Raw genomic sequence first — 24,937 nt, 5'->3', positions numbered from 1 at the left:
GGTGGGGAGCATGGACCTGACGAGGGAGTCTTTACGAAAAGTGGATAGCAGTGGGGAGGGATATATACGTCTGGTGGGATCCATGTATAGGCCATGGAATTGGCAGAGGATGATGAGGTGGATGGGATGGAAAGTGAGGACCAGGATGGTTGTCTTTGTTGTAACTGAAGGAGTGGGGTTCGAGGGCGGAGGTGTGGGAAGTGGGTGAGATGCACTAGAGGGCAAGATCAATCATGTGGGGGGAGGAATTGCAGTCTTTAAAGAAGGAGGCCATTTTGTGTGTTCTGTAGTGGAAATGGTCCTCCTGCAAGCAGATGCGGTGGAGGCAGAGGAATTAGGAATAAGGGATAGCATTTTTACAGCAGGCAGAGTGGGACAAGGTGTAGTCCAGGTAGCTATGGGAGTCAGTGGGTTTGTAGAAGATATCAGTATTGAGTCTGTCACCGTTGATGGAGACAGAGAGGTCCAGGAAGGGGAGGGAGGTGTCTGAGATAGTCCAGGTGAACTTAAGGTTGGGGTGGAATGTGTTGGTGAAGTTGATGAACTGTTCAACCTCGTTGTGGGAGCACGAGGTGGTGCCAATACAGTCATTAATGTAGCGGAGGAAGAATGGAGGAACTGATTGGAGAAAATGGAGAAAAGACTGCAGAAAGCTACAGAACAGAAGGAGTTGGAGTGCTTGTCCATGAATCAGAAAAAGTTAACATCTAAGTTCAGTGTGTAATGGGGAATGCAAATGGAATGATGGTCTCTAAATCAAAGGGAAAAGCATATAAAGTTGGGGATTTTGCTAACTCTATACGAGACACTACTCAGACCACAGAAGGAAGATTGCAAACAGGAGCGTCCTATCTAAGGAAAAATACACTGGCATTGCAATCAGTTCACTAGACTGATCTTGGGTATGGAGGGACTGTCTTATGTGGAGAGATTGAGAATGTTGGGCCTGTGTTCATTGAAATTTAGAAGAATATAAGACAGCCTTATTGAAATGTCCAAGCTTCCCAGTGGACTTGAAAGGTAGCTGCAGAAAGTGGGGGGGTCAAGAATCAGTGCACATCATTTCAGAATAAGTGGTCACCCATTTAAGACAGAGATGAGTCAGAATTTCTTCTTTCAGAGGAAATAGAATCCGTGGAATTCTTTACCACAGAGTGCCATCAAGATTGGGTCAATTCAGTGCTGAGATAGACAGATGGGGTTATAGCCAGAAGGCAGTAGAGTTAAGGATAATCAGATCAGCCATGATCACATTGAATGGCAGAGAGGATTTGATGGGCTGAGTGACCTATTTCTACTACACCTATACTCTTATCATTTATATGTAAATGATTAAGACTCCTGCCCTACTGTACATGAATAAAGAACAGCATCTTGTGGAGCTGTGTACCTCTATAGTGCTATATTTGTATGATCGAGATGATTGCGTTTGGCTAGCATATATCTTTATTGAAATTATTTTTTAAAGTTACATTCAGCACTTGACATGAAGCATAATTTATCTGTTAACTCGTGTTATACTTATGTTGATTTGGATTCATGTCAATCTGAAATTGCGGAAAATAAGATCTCATTGGTCATTTCTTGGTTTGGCAGTGATTCGGTAAATGTTGATAGAGGTGAGATGGTGCTGAAGAGTGGTGGCTTTTATTCCAGCGGCAGCACCACATGAAGGGCTCTCATGCCTGGCCATGGCTCATGATGGAGCACTTAACAAGAAGGACTGGAAAGTTGAACACATTTTCTCTATTTTTTTCATTTTTTCTGTTTTTATATTCTAATTTTGGTTTACTTTTCTGCATTTTAGCATGGTGCCGGAGAGTGGCAACACTCTACAACACTTTTCACTGTATGTTGTAGCAAAATGCAAGTAAAAATAAAACAAATCAAATCAAATCAAATACAGAACAATTGAACACTCCCCACTTTCTCCCTTAGAGCCAATGAAGGCTTTCAAAATGGCTGGCAGGTATGGAAGTACTGAGGCCTCACTTCATTGTCACCACAGTTAACCACTTGGAGTCCTGAAGGCTCCTGGTGCCCCAGCTGATCATTAAATCCAAAACATTCTATTCAATTTTATGTAAATTCAGGTTAATTACCTTAAGTAAACTATTGCTAAAAAAAATTGTTGTCCCTCTGTGTCATAGTAGCAAATCCATCTTTTCCACTGATTGTAAAAGTGAGAACTGGTATCATCGAGGTTCCATGCAAATGAATCATACTTTTTAAACTGTACTTTATTTTATCTCTATCTTGATTAATTTAATGATAATTCCCACATTTATTTTCCTTATGTGATGTGCAGACTTTTAATGTAAATGAAATTGTTTGACTATCTATTTTCAATGTCCTAGTTCTGAGATCACACTGTAACAGGCTTAAAGCTTATACCTTCCCTACCTCTAGCCCCAGTTTGGAACTTTGGAAATGAATTGGATTTACAAGGCATTCTGCCAGTTTTACAGTGTTTTAACCCAGTGCTTCATTATTACAGGTATGCAACAAGATTAAGGCCCCCCCCCTCCAGCTGTACAACAGTCTGTCTTTGTCAGTCTGCACTCTTTGTTCGGATTTGGGAGTTACTTCCCTTTGTTTGGTGGTTGCTGATTGCAGGCTCAGATTAATTATAGAATTCCTGAGCTACGTACCAAGGCATCTGTACTTGACCAAATATTTTCCAAAATTGATAACAATGTCTCTGCTTCATTAAAATGATGAGCTGGTAAGATAGCATAGCCAACAAAATGCTTCCCTATTCTTGTTTAAAATTCATGGGGCGTTCAAGGTTGTATATTTGATTTGATTTGATTAATCAAGTATAACTGGATTGACATACAAAAAAATGTAATCATTTCTCTCTTTGCATTTCTGTCAATGCAAATAATGTAAACATTGCTGTTGTGTTCAAAATGAGTCCTGCCAAAACCATTCAGATGAACTATCCATGCAAAGAATTATAGTTATAATGATGTAACTTGGAATGGCATCCAAAAATATTCAGCACAGGGCTATTGATTTTAAATAGGCTAAGTTGTTCCTTATGTAGTTGAAAATGAGAGGGTGGAGGAGGAAGCTGAAAGCCACAAACTGAGAGATTTTGTAGTACATTTTTGCTAAGTAAGTATATTGTGATGTTCTGGCTCCAGTAGTGGTTAGTTCAGTATTATGTGCCATTGCCACAGTGTCTGGGAAGAGGTTTGGTTTCATATGCCTCAGCATATGCAATACAGAACTACCAACCCACAACCTGATAAAAAGTTCCAGCATCTATGCTGAGATTAGAGCCAAGTACCCTGCTAATGTGGTTAATATTTTAAAGCTTCTATAAAAGTGCATTTCTCTTTGCAATTATTCCCACTGTATAAACATGCCCTTGTTAAACTTTTTAAAGGCTTTTTTTTCACAATGTTGCCCATGTAGAAAGTGTTTTTGTGGGTTATGGATTATGTTGAGCCCACTATTAGTAAAAGGGCTACAGCAAAACATGATGAAAGTGCACTAGGTCAGAAAACCTAATAAAGAGTATAAACAGTAGGAACAATTAAAATGGCCCAGCTCTTGAAATGTTTGCTGCTCTTGAGGGCCTCAATGGCAATGCAACTTCCAGGGAGCACATTTATATTCAATTCCTGAAGTTGATGTGTAACAGAATGGGATCCAAAGGCTGGTAGTTTCACTAGAAGTCATGCAGGAACAGGAGTTACAGTTCACTGTACATTAGTCTTTTTAGGGCTGTTCTAGCGAGCAGAGTATATTGAGAAACTAATCCCTTCAAATCAACAGAAGTGTTAAAATACACCCGCTCATTGAAATCACTAAGTGAATTGATATACCAGAGAACTTGTAAAAGTACAAATAAAGAATCTGTCATAAATAGAAATATGATCATAATATAATCACCTTGGTGTCCTTTTTCATAAGTCACTGCAAACTAACAAGCAGGTAGAGCAAGCAAATATAAAGGCAAATGGCATGTTGACCTTTATTGCAAAAATGATACGAGTACAGGAATAAAAATATTTTGTTGAAATTGTATAGAACCTTTGTATAATCATACCTGGAGTATTATGCACGTTTTAGTCACCTTAACTAAAGAAGGATATATTTTCCATAGAGGGAGTGCAATGACTATTCGACAGACTAATTCCTGTGATGGTGGGATTATGGTGTGCAGACAGATTGAGGTAACTGGACCTGTATTCTCTGGAGTCCAGAAGAATGTGAAATGAGCTCATTGTTCCACACAAAATTCTCGCAGGGCTCTGCAGGGTCGGTACAGGAAAATTGTTTCACCTGGCTGCGGGTGTGAGGTAGGGTGGGGTGTGTGCTTAGAATGAAAGGACAGAATCTCAGAATAAGGGGTAGGCCAATTAGGATTGAGATGAGGGGCATTTTCTTATCACCTAGAGAGTAGTGAATCTTTGAAATTCTGTGCCCATAGGACTGTGGAGTTTCAGTCCTTGAGTAGGTTCAAGACCGAGTTCAACGTATTTCTAGGCATTAAAAGCATCAAAAGCTTTAAGTGCCATGCTGCAGGACCTGCTAAGACTCATGCAGAGTGACTTGAACATCTCTGTGGCTCTAAACATCTGCACCTTTAGCTATTTTCAGAGAGTCACTGGGGATGAATGTGGAGTATGACCAATTCCCTACTCCTATTCTTGTGACAGTTAGAAGCAGAATTAGGCAATTCAGCCCTTGAGTCTGCTTTGACATTCAAAAACGTCACGACTAATCTGATTATGGACTCAACTCAATTTTCTCTATTGATCCTCATAATTCATCATGCCTTGTGGATCAAAATCTTTCAATTTGAGCATTGAATATTCACTGACCCAACTTCTTGGGTACAGGACTCTTCACACCAGCCTTAAAATGTCCAGGAAACAGCCCGTAAGTGGCCAATTTAATGTCTCAACTGGGACAAGGGCCTGGGCCTCACTCATCCACATAAAATACTAGACATTTTGAGGTAGACAGGCTAGTGGTAGGAAAATCATCCAGGGAATTTTACAGCATTCCTTCCTACTTGGAAACCTACCGATGGAGGACAGTGAAATTCTGCCCTTTGGATTGTACCCATTGAACATTTTTTTGGAAGTCCTGCTACACAGCCTCTTCTGGTTCCCCTTTATTCACACTGCTCATTGCATTCTCAAAGAGCCATAATAAATTAGTCAAACATGATTTTCACAAAACCGCTCTTTCTGATTGCATGATTGCTTAAATTCCTGTTACTATGCAGCACATTCCCTTCCGAAATTAATGGTCAAAGTTGAGATCCCCAAAGGGCAGCATTACCTTAAGCAATGAATTTGATGGGTCTAATATCCTTTTCTAGCTTCATGATTTCTGATGTGCCTGATATACCACAACTTGAAGACAATGGCAATACTCCACTTTCTAGCCAGTGTTGTACCTGTGTTGCTGTTTGCCCCATCACTTCCTTCCCCACAATCATCAATCATTTTTCCCACACCTGTTCCATCTGGGTATGGAATTTAAAATAACGTGCATACTTTTTTTAAAAATTGCAAAATATGTAGAACAAAGCACTATCTTGTAGAATGAACCAAGATAGAAATTGGAAATAGGCAGGTTTCGTATATTGTATCTCTGTATTGAAGTTTACCTCATAATTTGTACATTTCTCAGCTCTCTGAATTGGATGGGCTCAAACCAGACTATTTTGGTTCAAAGCCAGAAGAAAAAATTTGGAAATCACCCATTGATTCATTTTAAATTAACTGTATGGACCACGCTTCCAAATTGGTTTAGCTCAGGCTTGACACTCTATGTGAGATCACTGGTGAAGTTCAGTATTGTGTTTTGCTTCTGGGGTATCACTTTAAGTTACCCTAAAGAAATGATACTTGCTTTTACTTTCTGAAAGAATTTTTAGATGAATAGTGTTTAATGAGGAGCCGATTTGCTTGTGAGCTGCATTTTGTTTGTTCAGGAAAGGTAGCATATTCATTTATCTGAAAGTGGTATGTTGGCATTATCTGAGTTTTTCAATACTGCACATCTAGTAATCTTTTTATGATTTCCCCCTTTCTGAGCTGAGAAGCCAATATTTCAATAAGATTTGTGATATTGAGTTTTATGCTCAAATATTTTTAAAGAACAGTATGAAAATTAAATTTATAGTTTTTCATACACTGATATAAGATAATTATGGAACTTTGAGTTGCTTTTATGCCTGTCAGAGGTACAAAGATGATAGAGTTTCAAATGAATTTTATGAAATACAATAAATTACTTGTTCAACAACTTATGAGTACTTGTTTTATCTCTCCAGATTTTGATCGTTCATGTGATGCTTTCATACTCCCTCCACAAGCACATTGATTCTTGGTTGCATATTTCACGTTTTAATTGGACTTCTGATGGAATATTTCTGATGGAATTCTTGCCATAAAATTTAAGCTTACTGCTATGATATGTAATTGAAAAAAATACTTCCCTTTACACACATTTCCTGCAACTTTTTTAATGCTTAAATCTAGTGAGAATTTTTATGGAATTAGCTGGTACTTGTACCAAAGGAATGTTATACTATAGGAGTTACAGTCTTTTAGATGGGGCTTTAATGCAAAGCCCTATACTGTTCTCTAAGTTGGATGTAAAAGATCCCATCGCATTATTTTAAAGAAGAACAGTTAAGTTGAGTGTCATGTTCAATATTAAGCCCTCAATTAACATCACTAACAAAGATTATCTGATCATTATCAGGATATTTGTTTGTGGGGGCTTGCTATGTGCAGATTAGCTGCCACATTCCCAAGGTTACAGTTACATTTCTACACAACTAGATTTACAAGTGTACTTCTTTGACTATAAAGTCTTTAGCATATCCTGACTTTATTAAATTCTCTCCACAAGTGCAACTTTTCTTTCTTCCTCTCACAATACATCTCTTCAGCCCATTTTCCTTTTTACCAGCTATTATATGTTAAAAAAAAAGACATAATCATGAAAGTTCATTTTGCAATGCACTAAAACTCATATACTTTTTCTCCTCTGACAAATTCCATTCAAAGGTGGATAATTACCTGCAGTATTAGTTATACTGTTGGTCGTGCTGGAAATGGCCATGTCCATTTTAGACATATCACAATTCATTTTGTCATTTATAATAAGTTATTTGTATATGAATATTAGAAGAGTATAAAGGAAGTAGGAGCATACTTAAGAGGGACATCAGGAGAGCAAAAAGGGGACATGATGTAGCTTTGGCAAATAGAATTAAGGAGAATCCAAAGGATTTTTACAAATATATTAAGGACAAAAGGGGCTTTTGCCCAAAACGTCGATTTTGCTGCTCGTTGGATGCTGCCTGAACTGCTGTGCTCTTCCAGCACCACTAATCCCCTCAAAGATCAGCAAGGCGGCCTTTGTGTGGGGCTGCAGAAAACGGGGGAGATACTAAATGAATATTTTGCATCAGTATTTACTGTGGAAAAGGTTATGGAAGATATGGACTGTAGGGAAGTAGATGGTGACATCTTGTAAAATGTCCAGATTACAGAGGAGGAAGTGCTGGATGTCTTGAAATGGGTAAAAGTGGATAAATCCCCAGGACCTGATCAGGTGTACCCGAGAACTCTGTGGGAAGCTAGAGAAGTGATTGCTGGGCCTCTTGCTGAGATATTTATATCATCGATAGTCACAGGTGAGGTGCCGAAGACTGGAGGTTGGCAAACGTGGTGCCACTGTTAAAGAAGGGTGGTAAAGACAAAACAGAGAACTATAGACTGGTGAGCCTGACCTCGGTGGTGGGCAAGTTGTTGGAGGGAATCCTGATGGACAGGATGTACATGTATTTGGAATAGCAAGGACTGATTAGGGATAGTCAACATGGCTTTATGCGTGGTAAATTATGTCTCACAAACTTGATTGAGTTTTTTGAAGAAGTAACAAAGAGGATTGATGAGGGCAGAGCAGTAGATGTGATCTATATGGACTTCAGTAAGGTGTTCGACAAGGTTCCCCATGGGAGACTGATTAGCAAGGTTAGATCTCATGTAATACGGGGGGGCCTAGCAATTTGGATACAGAACTGGCTCAAAGGTAGAAGACAGAGGGTGGTGGTGGAAGGTTGTTTTTCAGACTGGAGACCTGTGACCAGTGGAGTGCCACAAGGATCGATGCTGGGTCCTCTACTTTTTGTCATTTACATAAATGATTTGGATGTAAGCATAAGAGTTCCAGTTAGTAAGTTTGCAGATGACACCAAAATTTGAGGTGTAGTGGACAGTGAAGGGGGTTACCTCAGATTACAACAGGATCTGGACCAGATGGGCCAATGGGCTGAGAAGTGGCAGATGGAGTTTAATTCAAATAAATGCGAAGTGCTGCATTTTGGTAAAGCAAATCTTAGCTGGACTTATACACTTAATGGTAAGGTCCTCGGGAGTATTGCTGAACAAAGAGACCTTGGAGTGCAGGTTCATAGCTCTTTGAAAGTGGAGTCGCAGATAGATGGGATAGCGAAGAAGGCTTATGGTTTGCTTTCCTTTATTGGTCAGAGTATTGAGTACAGGAGTTGGGAGGTCATGTTGCAGCTGTACAGGACATTGGTTAGGCCACTGTTGGAATATTGCATGTAATTCTGGTCTTCTCTCTATCGGAAAGATGTTGTGAAACTTGAAAGGATTCAGAAAAGATTTACAAGGATGTTGCCAGGTTTGGAGGATTTGAGCTATAGGGAGAGGCTGAACAGGCTAGGGCTGTTTCCCCTGGAGCATTGGAGGCTGAGGGGTAACCTTATAGAGGTTTACAAACTTATGAGGGGCATGGATGGGGTAAATCGGCAAAGTCTTTTCCCTGGAGTCGCGGAGTCCAGAACTAGAGGGCATAGGTTTAGGGTGAGAGGGCAAATATATAAAAGAGACGGCACAGTGGGTGGCACGGTGGCACAGTGGTTAGCACTGTTGCCTCACAGTGCCAGAGACCCAGGTTCAATTCCCGCATCAGGCGACTGACTGTGTGGAGTTTGCACATTCTCCCCGTGTCTGTGTGGGTTTCCTCCGGGTGCTCCGGTTTCCTCCCACAGTCCAAAGATGTGCAGGTTAGGTAAATTGGCCATGCTAAATTGCCCGTAGTGTTCGGTAAGGGGTAAATGTAGGGGTATGGGTGGGTTGCGCTTCGGCTGGTCAATGTGGACTTGTTGGGCCGATGGGCCTGTTTCCACACTGTAATGTAATCTAATCTAATCTTTACATTTGAGACCTAAGGGGCAACTTTTTCAGGCAGAGGGTGGTACGTGTATGGAATGAGCTGCCAGAGGAAGTGGTGGAGACTGGTACAATTGCAACATTCAAAAGGCATATGGATGGGTATATGAATAGGAAGGGTTTGGAGGGATAAGGGCTGGGTGCTAGCAGGTGGGACTAGATTGGGTTGGGATATCTGGTCAGCATGGACGGGTTGGACCGAAGGGTCTGTTTCCATGCTGTACATCTCTATGACTCTATGACTCTATAAGAGGTATGGTTAGTTAAGTTTGCAGATTACACCAAACTTGATAGTGTAGTGCACAGTGAGGCAAGTTACCTCAGAGTACAATGGGATCTTAATCAGATTGGCAAATGTACTGAGGAGTGGCAGATAGGGTTTAATTTACATAAATGTGAGGTGCTGCATTTTGGTTAGGCAAATTGGGCAAGACTTATACACTTAATGGTAAGATCTTAGGGAGAGGTGCTGAACAAAGAGACCTTGGGGTTCGGGTTCATAGTGTGGTGATGCTGCCCCTTTAACAAGGTTATTTTGTCCTGGGTTTTTTTTTGAGAGAGGTTGTAAAGGCAGAGGTGCTGAAATGTCTGAGGTATAGCCTAGTTTAACAATGACATGCAAGTAGCCAGTTCTCCCAAGTCAGATTTTTTCTAGTTTGGTTTCTAGCCAGAAGCTGCTGCAGTGGAGAAAGGTTCCAAGCTTCAGTTGGCTATCTATCACTCTGAAATACTTTTGGAAGCTGTTTCCTCCTGCCTGTAAGAACCTGCATTTGAATTTGTCTTTTGCCAAGGGATGTGTTTATGGAATGTTGCAGGAATTAGAATAGCTCTTTAGTTAAGTTGCTATATCAAGACAGTTAGGTTTTCAACTAATTGTCATTCTAAATTTTGTTGTTCTTTGTTCATGTTCCAACTGCAGCATTTAAATAAATTCTGTTTTGCATAAAGCTGGAAATGCCATCAGAATGTTTGGAAATGGCTAAAATTCAATTGAAAATAAGCGGCTCGAGGCAAAAGCAGAAGAAAGAGAACAGGAAATAAACAGTATGAGTAATGATTAAAAGCAGAGAAAAAGAACAAACGCCCTAACAGAACAAAAAGAAAAGGTGAGGTAGGATCCTCACAAGAGGAAAAAGAGAGAGAAGAAAGGGAAGAGAGAGGGGAAAGGGAGAAAGAGAGAGAGGTAAGGGAGAAAGAGAGAGAGTTTGAACTTCATAAATTGGCACTTAGGAAAATTGGCTTCAAAGGCTGGAGGTGAAGGCAGAAGATAAGCTTAGTGAGGAAGACAGTGAAGATGAGCAAATCTGTGGTAGCCAAAGGCATGGTGGGGATCTATTTAACTATATCCAATCATTGTCTAAATTTGATCAGAAAGATGGAAAGCCTTTTTTATCTCATTAGAGAAGGTGGCTAAACAAATTAAGTGGCCAGTGACCATGTGGGTTTTGTTGAACCAAACAAAGCTGAGAGTTAGAGCTAGTCATATATTTGCATTACTATCAGAGGAGGTTTCTGGGCCATATAAGGAGGTGAAGAAAGCCATCTTCAGTGCATACAAGCTAGTGACAGAAACCTACAGACAATATTTCAGGAATCTAAGAAAGGACCCTGGTCAAACCTACATTGAGTTTGGAAGGATCAAACAAATTGATTTTGATTGATGGGTAAGGGCATTAAAAATAGATCAAACATATGACAATCTTAGAGAGGAGATAATTTTGAAGGAGTTCAAAGATTCACTTCTTGAAGTAATGAGAACCCATGTGGAAGAGCAAAGAGTTAAAACAGCAAGATTAGCAGTTGAAATGGCTGATGATTATGAGTTGGTTAATAAATCAAAGTTTGGCTTCTAACATCAATTTCAATTCGTGAGGAATAGAAATTGGACAAAAGAGAAATCTTCATGGAGAAAAGTGGATCTCGGTGAAGATCTTAAAGATAGTTTAACTCAGGGTAAAAAGAAACCAGAGAAGAAGAAGGAGAACTTAAAAAGCTCTGGTGTTTTCACTGCAAAGAAATGTGCCACATGAATTCACAGTGGTGGTGGGTTAAAATAAAACACTGGGAAGCCAGATGTAGGAAAATAGGATAAGCCAGTGAATTTTGTTGGAGTGATAAAGAAAAGGACAGTGGAGGCTAAAAAGCTGCACCAGAATGTACCACCTGGTCGGTGGTTGGTTAAGGAGGAAGAGCCAGATCTTCTTAAACTATTTATTTGTGAAAGTAAGGTTTACTCGCATAGCCCAGGAGCAGCAAGTAAAGAAGTTACAGTATTGAGAGATATGGGACTATGTCAAGCTTTGATGTTAGGAGTTGAGAAGATATGTAACTCAGAAGGACTACTGCCAGAAAAAAGTGCTAGTATGTGGAATTCATGGTGAGACAAGAAGTTCTCAATTATGTAGGGTGAAGTTAGAGTCTCCAGTGAAATGTGCAAAAAGTCATAGTAAGAGTATTGGACAAACTCTCGGCAGCAGGAATACAACTTGCCAACTATATAGCTGGGTCACAGGTAGGAGTGCTGTCTACTGTGGTTGAAATGCCAGTAGTAAAACAGGCCACTGAGATATTACAGGGAGTATATCCTGGAATTTTTCCTGACTTTGTGATAACAGGATAAGAAATCAAAGAATACAGATAAAGAAATTGAAGTAGAATTATTGGAATTATTGTTTCATCAAATGGTTGAGACAAAACAAGTACAGGTGAAGACAAAGTGAATATTTTTATCTCAGTAAGTTACAACAGAAAGATGAAAAACTGAAGCAATTGAATAAAAAAGCGTACACAGAAGAAGAATCTGAGTGCATCCTTGAATGCTACTATCTTAAAAGTGATGTCTTGATGAGGAAATGGGGACCATCACATATTCAGGCAGATGAGGAATTGGTGAGTCATCATTCAGAGACCACATATTTGGACAATGTATCAAATTTTAGAGAAGAGTTAACTGGAGTGGGGGGATGGCCAAATAGCATTTAAAAATATCACAGGATATGATGAAATGGGAAACAGACAAGAAATCAAAAACTCACAATTTTGTTAATGGAGATAAACTGGTAGTGATAGGTGAGCCTCTAAAAGTAAGGTTTAATGAGCCTTATCAAGTTGAAAGGAGATTGAATGAGATTAACTATTTGATAAGGACTCCAGACAGAAAGAAATCTTGTAGAGTGTGTCATGTGAATATGCTCAACAGGTGCCTTGATAGGAAAGGAAAGCAGAAGAATGTATTACTGGTTACAACACAAAGTGAAGAACCAAGTTAAAAGGATTCTGAATTGGACATTCCTCAAATTAAATTGGACAATGAGGAAATTGTCAAAAATTGGGATAAATTATTGCATTGTCTTCCAGAGGAAAATTTAAATGACCTGAAAGTTATTGGTATCACATGGGGAGATATGTGGGAATAACGTGGGAATTACTAATCTAATAATCTAATGATCTATACACTGTATAGATATAGGAAATGCTGTTCCAATTAAGCAACATCTTTATAGACTTAACCATCTAAGGTTTTGGCACAGGTTCAAATAGAGATTAAATGCATGCCCCAATATGACATAATTGAAATGAATTTTAGTGACTGGAGCTCAACCATAGTAATGGTGCCAAAACCAGATAGTACCCAACAGTTGTGTGTGGACTATCACAAAGTCAATGTAGTTACAAAGTCTGATTCAAAACCAATTCCACATTTGGAAGACTGCTTTGAAAAGGTGGGAAAAGCAATAAGTTAAACTTATTCAGAGGTTACTGTCAGGTACTTTTATCCGAAACAGCAAACACAATTTTGATTTTTGTAACATCAAATGAACTGTATCAACTTAAAGTCATGCCATTTGATATGAAAATGCTCCAGGCACATTTTGAAGACTAACCAATAAAGTCATTTCTGGATTACCCAACAGTGTGGTGTATATTGATGATTAACTGATCTTTAGTCAGACATGGAAGGAACATTTGCAGCATTTATTAGAATTATTTGATCGATCTTGGGAGGCAGGCTTAGTGGTACACCTGGCTAAGAGTGAATTCACCAAAACCCAAGTCATGTTCCTGGGCCATGTTGTCAGGCATGGACAGATGGCCCCACAGAATGTGAAAACAAAGGTTATTGGGGAGTTTCTCATACTATTTACGAAGACAGCATTATTACGATTCCTGGGATTGAGTGGGTTTTATTGGAAATTCATACCAAATTTTAGCAGTGTGGCTGCTCCACTTACTGAATTACTAAAGAAATACAAGAAGTTTTGGTGTACAGCAGACCATTAAAAGGCATTTGACAGCCTGATAGCTGTGCTAACCACTGCCCCAGTATTAAACACACCTCATTATGCAAAGCCATTCAAAGTGGCTGTCAGTGTGAGTGATATGGGTGTCAGTGCAGTGCTCTAGCAAGAGGATGATGAGAAGATAGATAGATCAATCAGACAATTCTCCAGGAAATAGAATATTCATCAACAGAAATATTCGACAATTGAGAAGGAAACCTTGAGGTTGGTGTTGGTGGTACAACATACCAACGTTTATGTTGCCAGTAATGTGTCTGAGACAACATGTATACTGATCATAATCCATTAAAGATTTGGAGAAATTTAAGGACAATATTATTGCAGTCATTCAATTTGAAAATTGTAAATGTGGCTGAATGACAAAATGTAATTGCTGACGCATTGTTGAGACTTGGATGAATAAATGGAGGTTTTCAGTGACAGGAGTAGACAAACTGAAATAGAATGCAGTAGTACATGTTTGCATGGTTACAGTCAATATAATGTATGTTGTTATGACATGGAGGTGAACCCCTCTGTTAATTAACCAAACACCCAGAAAAGCTTAACTTACCTCGTAATCTGTTAAAGTATGAGTGACAGAGAACTCCCAAATACCACTAATTAAAGAAAATAATATCAATTCATTTTCTGATTCTAAAAGTGAGCATTAAACAAAAGCTTTCACAAATCTAAGCCCCTTCTTTGTCTTAACCACTTTCTGCATCCAACTCTATAGCAATGTGCTGTTCCAATAAGACACTTATTAAAATTACATCAACTTAATTTCAAAACCACAGTCTCTGTCTTCTTCTGTGTCTTCACTCTTTCAGCTGCTGATCATCCTGAGTCATCTTCTTTATTTTTATTGCAAGTATATTTCACAAGAAAAGGTAGTTTTGATACAGTGTTTTCTAATTTCTTTGAGCAAAGTTGTTAGATGGTCAATTAACTCTATATGAGTTTCTCTCTCTCCACGGAAGTTGTTCTCTGACCAATTTTCAAAATGTGTGCATTCTTATATACCCACCACATTGGATTGTCTTATTGGTTCGATGTTGGAAAACAATAAATTCAAACTTGATTGGGTTTTAGTATCCTGGGGCATAATTTAAATTGGTTGGATAAATTCAAATTGTCAAAACAGCAACCAAAACTCAGGTAACCATTTCACAGCCAAATGTTACATATTTTCAATTTTCCAGTACATGCTGGGACTGCCATGTAGTCATATACACAGGTGTTTGTAATCTCTCAGCTCAGAACAACACTCTCTTTCTCTTTAAGATACAGTACACACCTTCAACTTCACGAAGATATGTACTATAATATATTAACAATGAAAGACTAAGGAGTTTAAATGAAGCCATGTCTGCATATTAACGGTTCATTTTTTAAGGCAGGGAGGTGTGATTATTCTACCCCTTTAACAAGGTTATTTTGTCCTTCAATTTTTTTTGAGGGATATCATAAAGGGAGAGGTGCCGAAATGTCTGAGAAAGTACCTAGTTTAACAACAGCAGGCAAATGGCCAGTTCTCCAAGGTCAGTTTTTTTTTCTAGTTTGATTTAGCTATAAAAGTCAAAAGCTGCTGCAGTGGAGATAGATTCCAAGCTTCAGCAGATGGTTCCTGGCTGGCTAGCTCTCTGAAATGTCTTTGGAAGTTGTTTCCTCCTTTTCCTACTGTCTATAAGAACCTGAGTTTGAATTTGCCTTTTGCTAAGGGGTGTGTTTGTGGGATGTTACAGAAATTGTAAGAGCTCATTAGTTACGTTGCTGTATCAAGTCAGTTGGTTTTCCAATTATTAGATTATTCTAAATTCAGTTTTCTTTTGTTTGTGTTTCAACTGTAATGTTAAAATAAATTCTATTTTGCTTAAAGCTGAGTGATTTGACCAGATGCCTCACACCTGGGATAGTCACTTCACATCTACCTTTAAAATAAGAAAAAGTTAGGTTTTGGGCTCCGTACTTAATATATTTGAGGGGGGGGGGGTGGTTCTGGCCTGGTCCATAGCAATAGTTCATTGAAAGTGGACTCTCAGGTACACAAGGGAGTGGAAGAAGACGTTTGTTATGCTTGCCTTTATTGGTTAGTGCTTTGAGTATAGGAGTTGGGAGGTTATGCTGCACCTGTACAGACATTGGTTAGGCCACTTTTGGAATACTGCATTCAGTTCTGGTCTCCCTCCTATAGGAAGGATGTTGTAACACTTGAAAGAGTTCAGAAGAGGTTTACAATGATGCTGTCAGGATTCGAGGATTGAGCTATAGGGAGAGGCTGAAAAGTTTGGGGCTACTTTCCCTGAAGCATCAGAATCTGAGGGGTGACCATATAGGGATTTATAAAATCATGAGGGGCACGGATAGGGTAAATAGCCATGGTCCTTTTCCCAGGATAAGAGAGTCCAAAACGAGACAGTATAGGTTTAAGATGAGAGTGGAGAGATTTAAAAGGGACCTAAGGAGCAACATTTTCATGCAGAGGGTAGCATGTGTATGGAATCAGCTGGTACAAGTACGACATTTAAAAAGGCATCTGGGTGTTTACATGAATAGGAAGGGTTTAGATGGATATGGGTCAAATGCTGGCAAATGGGACTAACTTAATTTAGGATATCTCATTGGCATGAGTTAGACCAAAGGGTTTGTTTCTGTGTTGTACATCTTTATGATTCTATGACTCTTATGTTCATCGTAGTGAATTATGTACATATTCTAAACACTCACAATTCGATAAGCCTTAAAATCCTCACTTGCTCACTTCAGCTTCTCTCTTCTACCCCATTTGCCTTCTTAACCAATTGGAACACTACAGTTGGGCTTAATGCTCCTGTGTCAAGAAGTAGGAAAGCATCCTAATTAAAGTGGTAAAACATTTTTAGAGTTAATTTCACAGAAGGAAAAACAACAATAAAACTGGTGAACCACTCATACTGGTCCAATTCATTTTATGTTGTTCAAAATGGAGGCAAGGTATTACCAATACGTGAATTTCTAAGTACTGCTATGTATTCTACATATTTTTCCCCTGATTTTTTCCTTCTTGTGTCATAAAGAAGATACAGGGCTTTCCATTTTTCAGATTGCATATACAAAGTGTGAACCAAGACAAAATTTTGTCTCAGAGATTCCTCTAGAGCTGCTCTTTAAGTCAGAAATGTGAAGTATATCATTAAGACAACAGCCACTCAGAGGACTCTGTTGTAACAGCTGGAAAGAACACCTCATGAACCCTATCAAAGAGCTAATATGTCCTCTTGTCAACTCTCCCATTGTTCCATTTAGCTTTCTTTAACATAGTAAACGTTTAGAATATATTTATGATTTTCTTGCAATATTTATGATATTGTAAATCATCATAAATTCATTTGCAAGGTTACTACAAATAGTGAACAAAGGATTTTTTGTTGTTACATAAAACAGCATTTCAAAAATAATTGTTCATGGCATGTGTTTGTGAATGGCGAGCTCAGCGTTTATTGCCTGTATGATGAAACAGGTCACAGAAATAAATTCTCACCTTTTTTTTTAAAACTGGAGACTTTTATTCTCAGATCCCCTGAGAGCTTTGTTATTAACATCACTGCCCTCATTGTACAAATCACATCAGTTCTGGTGGTTTCTACCTTTAGTCCTAAACATGAAATATTCCCAAGGTAGACGTAACACAACCAGATGATGATAACATCTCCCTTTTTTGCATCAATATATAGCTTAATCTTAACGTAGAGGAGCATCAACCTTGGGCAACACTGTGAAAATCTCATTTTCAGCATTGTTGTTATCAACAGCGTCTGTTAGTGAATTTCCCTTCTTAATGCCATTTTTGGTTCAAACTGTAAGCAAAATTGTCCTGTGCTTTTGTATATTCAGACTCAGTTACTTAAAGCTCCCAAGCGGCAATGGCAGAAAATAATTATCCCACTGGACTGTACAATTTGGTAGACAGAATTTGCAGACCATTCAGCTCAATTATGCTGTGCCAATGTTTATGCTTTGTAAAAGCAAAACTGCAATCCTTTTTCAACTAACCCTTTCAATTCCTTTCTCCCTTGCATGTGAACACTAAATGTAGGCTGGTAATACAGTGTATTACTCTGAGAATGTTGCTTTGGGACATGCCATTTTTTGGATGTGTTACGAAACTGAATTCTCAGGTGGATGTAACTCACAGCACTAGTTTGAGGAGTAGGGAAGTTATCTCCATTGTCCTGGTCAATACTTATCCCTTAAATGAAAGGACGAAATGAGGTTATCTGGTCTTTATCATCTCTCGTGCTTGCAGAATTTCTTGTGCGCAGATTGACTGCCATGTTTCCTTATTACAACAGTGACTATATTGCCAAAAGTGCTTATTTGACTACAAAGTTATTTGGGCTACCTGTAGTCATGAAAAGTGGTAAATAAATGAAATAAATGCAAATAATTTTCGTTTTTGATTGTCGAGTTTCCCTTCAGATGCATCTTTGCTATTCATGTGAAGTATTCTTTAGGTAAAGAGCTTTTCTTTTGAGTTCCTTACTAGATTTATTGGTGTCCATCTTATATTTATGGCTCTTTGTATTGGTTTGAAGCACAAGTAGAAATATTTGGTGAAAGGTATCACCCCTTTCAAGTTCACCTCAGGAATAGCCGGCAATGTGAAATTAGACACCATGGCAGCAGATTTTATTGGTAGTGGGTCTTTATGTGGGCATTTTAGCAATACAGCAGGATTCCAGGTCAACTGGTAATTTCTGGTGGAGTGACGCCAGCTGGATATGAAGTTATATGCAGTTAAAGAACCCTGTGGCCCATAGAGGGCACTCCCTTCTCCACACTATTCCCAAACTCAATGCATCCTATGCCTGCAGAACTCAACCCTATTGGTGCTGCTGAGACTGGAGAACCATCAGACATTTAATTGAGCAGCAAGCCTCAGCGTCGGAACTTTGTCCCAGATGCAGCTGAAAGATCCACCAAAGCCAGTTAACCATAGGGCAGCAATAAAACTGTTGTAAGTTTTCTCATTATAAAACCACCATCTTCTCCACGCCTGCCATGTTAAATCCTTTAAAAATGTCAAAAACCTTTAATAACAGAGAACCCAAACTGATGGTCAATTTGTTCATCCTCCATGTTTTACCTGAAAAGTTGGATCAAACTTCACATACCAGAAGTTTTTGGATGCATGTCTGAATAAGTAAATGCAAATGCGTGTTTTTAAATATTTTCTATAAATTTGAATTACAGGGATTAACCTGTTTGTGGCTGCTCCATGATACACATCAGAAACACTTTTGTATTGTTATATGTTACTGAAAGTATAAAGTTAGTGCTCATTTTCTATGTAATCTTTTCCACGAGCAGGTTAGAATGAGAGTGCTGGATAAAATTATATTTAACATCTTTGCAGCTCTTTTCTGACCCTTCCTCAGATTTGTAATAGAAGCTACATTGATACTTTATGTCCTGTAGCTTTTCCTTTTGACCAGGTTCCGAGTATGGCATGATATGGTTGGCAATGTAAATACTTACAAATCAGTGAGTGGAGGAGTGTTTTTAATGAATTGCCAAAGTTACACATTGTGCAACTAGGAAGTACAAAATGCTACTTGAGACAACATGTGCTTTGAGGACATTTTGATTATAGCTATATTTTGCTAAAATGTTGTAAAAGCTTTACAAATTCCTAATTCGATTTTCATTCATATCCTGGTGAGTCAGCCTACTCATTGAACAATTCTGCATGGATAGGATAACATACAAATCCCAACACTTAATATTGGAATTTGATAGCTTAAAGTTAGAGAAAAGTATTGCAGATGCACAGGAGGTCTCAATAGAGCAGTTCCTGGTTACTCAAACTATAGATGTCTTTGTACATATCGGGGCAGTCAGCAATTTGCTGAGTTTCCTATACTTTTTCCATACACCAGCTATTGTCTAGGTCGTGGCTTCAGCTGTACATGGTCCATGTTTCTGATGTACACAGGAAGGTGGGGACTCCAGCTGCTGTGTAGACCAGGAGCTTGGTGCTGGTCTCGGTCTTCGATTCCTCTGGTGTCCAAAGGTTGCACTGGTGCATGAGGCTCAATGTTGGATTTCATCATCAATGTCTCCTCGTTCCAAGAGGAGGCTTCCAAATTATTAGGAAATGATCTACGTTTTTTAGAGGGGCTCACCATGGATTTGGATGGTTGTGAGGTAGCATTTTTTGGCAGAACCTTTATTCTGAGCCCTATCCTATCATATGCCTCAGTGAATGCTAAACAACAATGGCTTGTAACTCAGCTCTGTCTGTGCACACATAAGTATCACAACTTGCTATCACCATGATGCAGATAGGAGAATTTCTGCAAACGGCTAAACGTGAGGAGGATATTCCACAATCGGTCATGGTTGACAGAGTGAAAGGCTGCAGTCCCCTGACCAGAGTCTTTTCTACCTTTACTGGTTTGGGACCAAGTTGATAAAGATGTTAGAGTGGATTAGTTGGCGTTTAGTCCAGCAGAAATTGGCTTTTATCATGGCAGAGGTGATCTTTGGGGTCCCTTGAATGAAGATGAGGTCTATGAGATGCCAGTGTTTGGAGCAGGGGTGTTGCCCTGAGGTCTTCTGTCTGACCCTCTGGTGTTTGATATGATGAGGTCATGCTTTAGGCACTTCATCAGGAGTAGAGTTCATTGGAGTTTGTTTTTCATATGCCTTCCTTACCTGGTACAGCTTTCCAAAGGTTTTTGTCACTCCCGATTCAGGAATTGAAGTCGCTGAGGAGAAACAACTTGTCTCCCTTCAGGATGTGGGACAATGCTCTGATGACGTGTCAAATGTATCTTTTATCTTGGCCATTGTGTTTAGGATCATGAATTAAGTACTGTGATATACTGCTCCTGAGCCAGGATAATGAGGCACCTACATACTCAGAGAGATTTATTGAGATGTCTGATGGGATTGTTTCTAGTGAGGAAGCTGACCCTGTAGCAAAGACGAAATGAGCATCACCTTGTTCTTTGAGCTAGCCTTCTCATGTCTTGCTAAGGGCAGAGGTGTCAATGTTGTAGCACTAGGGTTCCTGGGCTATGATGGCAATGTGACATTCAGGTCTGTCATTGCTGGGGTTGTCCATAAGCCATTCCAAGTCATTTAGTAAGCAAGATAGGGGAAAGAGCATTGAGGTGGAAAATGCCTGCATGGATACTTGTCACATGGGTTCTTCTTTGCACACCTGATGGTCCCAGCAGAGTGAGGTCTTGACCAGTTGGCAGAGAAAATTTGAGATGATTGAATAGCAGACTGTCCCATAGGAATTCTGCTATAGAAATCTGTACACAACAGGATGTAGAACAGCTTACTTGCATGTGTTAACTTAGTGTTACTGCATGACCATCTAATTGCACAATAGATTCATGATTATATAGAGTAAACAATAACAGTATGAAGTAGCCAGAAAAAGTACTTTGTGCATTAGCATGCCAGTTATCCAGAATCTGGAAACATCAGTTTTGGTAAGTTGCATAAGCCAATTAGAGAAATAAATGTGAACTCTGAAATTTAGCAAATCTGATCTTCCAAGATGTCATTTCCTAAGGAGGCCTGAGATAGATTGAAAAGAAAATTCCATATGTACACTAACAACTCCAACCTCTATCTGCCCTTCACCTCCTTTCAGGGCCTGTTTATTCAACATTCATTCTTGAATTAGCTTTTTCTCCCCCATCATTTAAGAATTATGAAGAAATAAACCATTGGCTTTGTATAGTTGGAATTCTATTCAAACCTGACTTGAGTTTCTTAACCCATAAGCTCACCAGCACAAATACTGTCTATTTCCATAACGTCACCCATCTCTGTCCCTACCTCAGTCCATCTGCTACTGACACCCCTCATGTAGATCTGAATATTCAAATGCTTTGCTTGCCAATTGTTGAGGTGTCATGAGCTTTCTTTGCACTAAAAAATCAAGATCTTCCATTTGCAAAATATCAGATCTTCTTTTTCCTTCCAGGAATATTGGAGTTATGCAGCAGAATATGGATTAATGGGCATGATTGTACCTGCCTGAAGTCACATTACTGTCTGCAACTGAGGAATTAAAAGTATTTTCAATTTATTTTGACTTTTGTATTATATGTATTTATAATATAGTAGCTGAATAGCAACATGGGCATAAACAGTTCTCAGTGCACAAGAAAAGCCATGGTGATATTTTAGGTGAAACACAAAGCTGGTGTGTCAATTGTATTAAACTGATTAAATAAATGTGTATTGTCGTGAGTGGTCTATGTCACTTTTTCGCATGTAAATAGCTGTCCCATTAAAACGTCTTATGTAAGGTTCCCAGATGTCTAGTCTTGTTGCTCATTTGACTCTGATGCATACAATATAGTTACTTGGCTGTTTTTTGAAAACCTTTTACAATGTGGGAAATATCACTTCTTGTATATGAAAACTTTTATTCAACACTTCCAACTTTCAAAGAATTATACCTAAAAAAACTTGAGATATGTTCCATGAAAATCACTGGAAATTTCAGAAACAAAGATTGCTTTAATAGCTGCTTAAAACTGATGACGTTTTGCAATTTTTTTATGTGCAGGTTCATGCCAATGTGGAGCCAGAAGTAATTTTCAAAATTAGCCTCCTTTTTAAAGTGGCTGAGGTCTGGGCTTTTCAAATACTACATGCCACTCTGCAAACCAAGCATCAGAATGTGAAACTACTTTTGAAATTTGTTTCATATCATCCAGCTAGATTGACAGATTTGATTATGCATATGTACACATAGCTATTCATCTCCCTCTTCAAGTCTAAATTTCAGGATATCATTGAAAATACAATGTGACAGCTCTCAGTGTCTTGAAGTGTTTCAGGTTTTTTTGAATTTTAAGATTTTTAAGACGACCTCAACAGCTGAGGACTTGCAAAGACTTGTAAGAACAAAAATCATGTCCACACTCAAATATTTTTCTGTTCTAGGGATATTGGTTTAACTTACAACCAAAACATGTAATGCAAACATAAATCTGTTTTCTCATTGGTCTGAGTATGCATATGATTAACTGCTTTACAATTATCCAGTTATGTATATTCTTCTTGCTCTATTAGTTATCTTTAACAACTGTGACTTATTAAAGCTTGGAGCTTCATCTGGCATAAGTCTGTGAACAGAGTTGGAACTTGAGCCCTAATAGGAATCAGCTAACCTGATACTTCTCCAGTTCGGAAAAATATACAAAGAACAGATAAGTACTACAAAGTTAATTATAATGTTTAGGATAGAAACTGTGAACTATTTCTGACTTTTGTCAAATGAACTGCTAGCATAAACTATCATCCATTCAATAAATATATTCCTCATATTATTTTTACCTACTTACTTGTACGTGTACTGTTCAATAAATGTGGTTGGTGAATGTTACACAACTGCTGAAGGGATTTGGGGTCCTCACAACTGTAAGTTGCTGACAACACCTGCAAACAAATTCCCTCCAAAGACGCTGAGCCTGTTAACTCATGGGACAAAGTGTCACTCACTGCATTTGTAGGAAGTACCAGCATGTGGACATCTGCTGCAAGGAGTATAGATTTGAACCTTGAATTGGAAATACAATAGATCAGAGAATATGAGGGAGAAAGAAAAGTAGAACTGATAGCAGGGGAACAGAAAACTGAATATTAGAAAGAACTGCTCAAGGCTACCCTCAAAAATGAAATTAGGGGTTTAGTGTCAGCCTAAGCATGCAAATATGTGAATTTTTTGATTATTATCAATTCACGGAGACAATTGAGGGAATGGAAAACACTGATAAAAATAGTATGCCTGCTGTGGGGAATCTATTGCTTTACTTATGCTGCTGGACTTCATCACTTTCTTAAACTACAATACATAATGTACCATCAACACAGATATTAAGCACAGCAATGATACTCTTGAGAATGTATTGATTTATATAATAGTCCTGGGCCTTTCATATCTAATGTCTGAGCTGTTAGTATTCACATACGGAGAATTAGCTGGACAGTATTTCAGCATTGAAATACACATATCTCAAGACAGTTCTGAGGTCTGATTGCAGGACAGGTTATTTCAATACCTAGTAGTAGGGCATGAAGGGATTAAACACAAATGAGTTTCTGCTTCTGCAAAGTGTCCCCACACTCAGGCCAAGCCATCCCATTCAGCTGGCCTATGTTATGCCAATAAGTGAATAAACTGAAGTGATTTCTAGAGCTTTACACATACCACTTTCAGGACCATCTTATGAAGAGATTCAGGGCTACCACCACCAAAGAGCTATCTTTTAAGATCAAGATCTTAATTCTATTCCTCCTGGCTATCAATAGGTAGAACCAAAAGATGGATTGATTAGGAAATATTAAATTCAAATCCACATTGCCATCAATGCTGAACATTCAACAGGGTTAGGAATAGAGATCACATAAAATATATTCCAATAAATAAAATATTAGAAGTTTATTTCCACTTTGTGAAAAGTATATTGGTGAAGTGCAAGGTTTTTGTACCTGGCGAATAGACAAAGGTGCAGTGTGCTGTCACATACTCAGTACAAATGTTTGGTAAGCTATTTAATTGTGAACAAATATTCAACAAAGCTAACTATAGTAATGCTAACATTTTTAATAGATATTATTAGATTTACTTGTCTGTTAACTTCATTACAGCAATCAATCCCTCAGCCTCAAGCTCAATGCTTCAGTTTTCTTCAGGGCTTTTGTTATCCTTATCTTCCATTTGTTGCTTTTGACTCCTGTTCTGAGAGTAACATTATACATAGTTTGTGATTAGATTGTGTAGTTGCCATGGAAAACACTGACAAAAACTGCTGCAACTCAGCGAGCTACCAATCAAAGTACCATTTAAGGAATATTTGCAGAGTGTACCAGCATGACATTTGGCCTGCTTTGGCCTACTCCAGAGATCAACAATAACTCAGTGGCAGCCTCCTAGTGTAAGGTTGGACAGCCAAGGGTGCTTCCTCTGACTTTCATCCAATAAATGAGTGAAGAGGAATTTCCCCTCCGTAATTGCAGCCCAAACAATCATTCTAATTTGTTTTTTATTACTTTTTAAAGTTTAACAGGCCTCTGAGTGTGTCTCCATTTTGAAGTACACCCATGTCCATCTTTCTGAGTTTTTTAAATTCATTAATGGAATGTGAGCATCGTTGGCTGGCCAATATCTATTACCCTTCCCTAGTTGGTATTGAGCTGCCTTTTTGAATCTCTGCAGTCCACATGCTATAGGGAGAGGCACAGTACCCTCAGGGAAGGAAGTCCAAGATTTTGACCGAATAGGAAGCCTCACTTCAGCCACTAGTCTTCTATAGTGTCACAGAAATACCCACATTCTTGATAGTGACAAATTTGGAGCTGTTTTGCTGGGCCCATATGCTCACCCAGGTGGATTAA

This window comes from Chiloscyllium punctatum, chromosome 5, assembly GCF_047496795.1.
Source record: "Chiloscyllium punctatum isolate Juve2018m chromosome 5, sChiPun1.3, whole genome shotgun sequence".
In the NCBI taxonomy this organism is placed as follows: domain Eukaryota; kingdom Metazoa; phylum Chordata; class Chondrichthyes; order Orectolobiformes; family Hemiscylliidae; genus Chiloscyllium; species Chiloscyllium punctatum.
The sequence above is the reverse complement of the archived record's forward strand: the minus strand, read 5'-3'. Positions refer to the sequence as shown.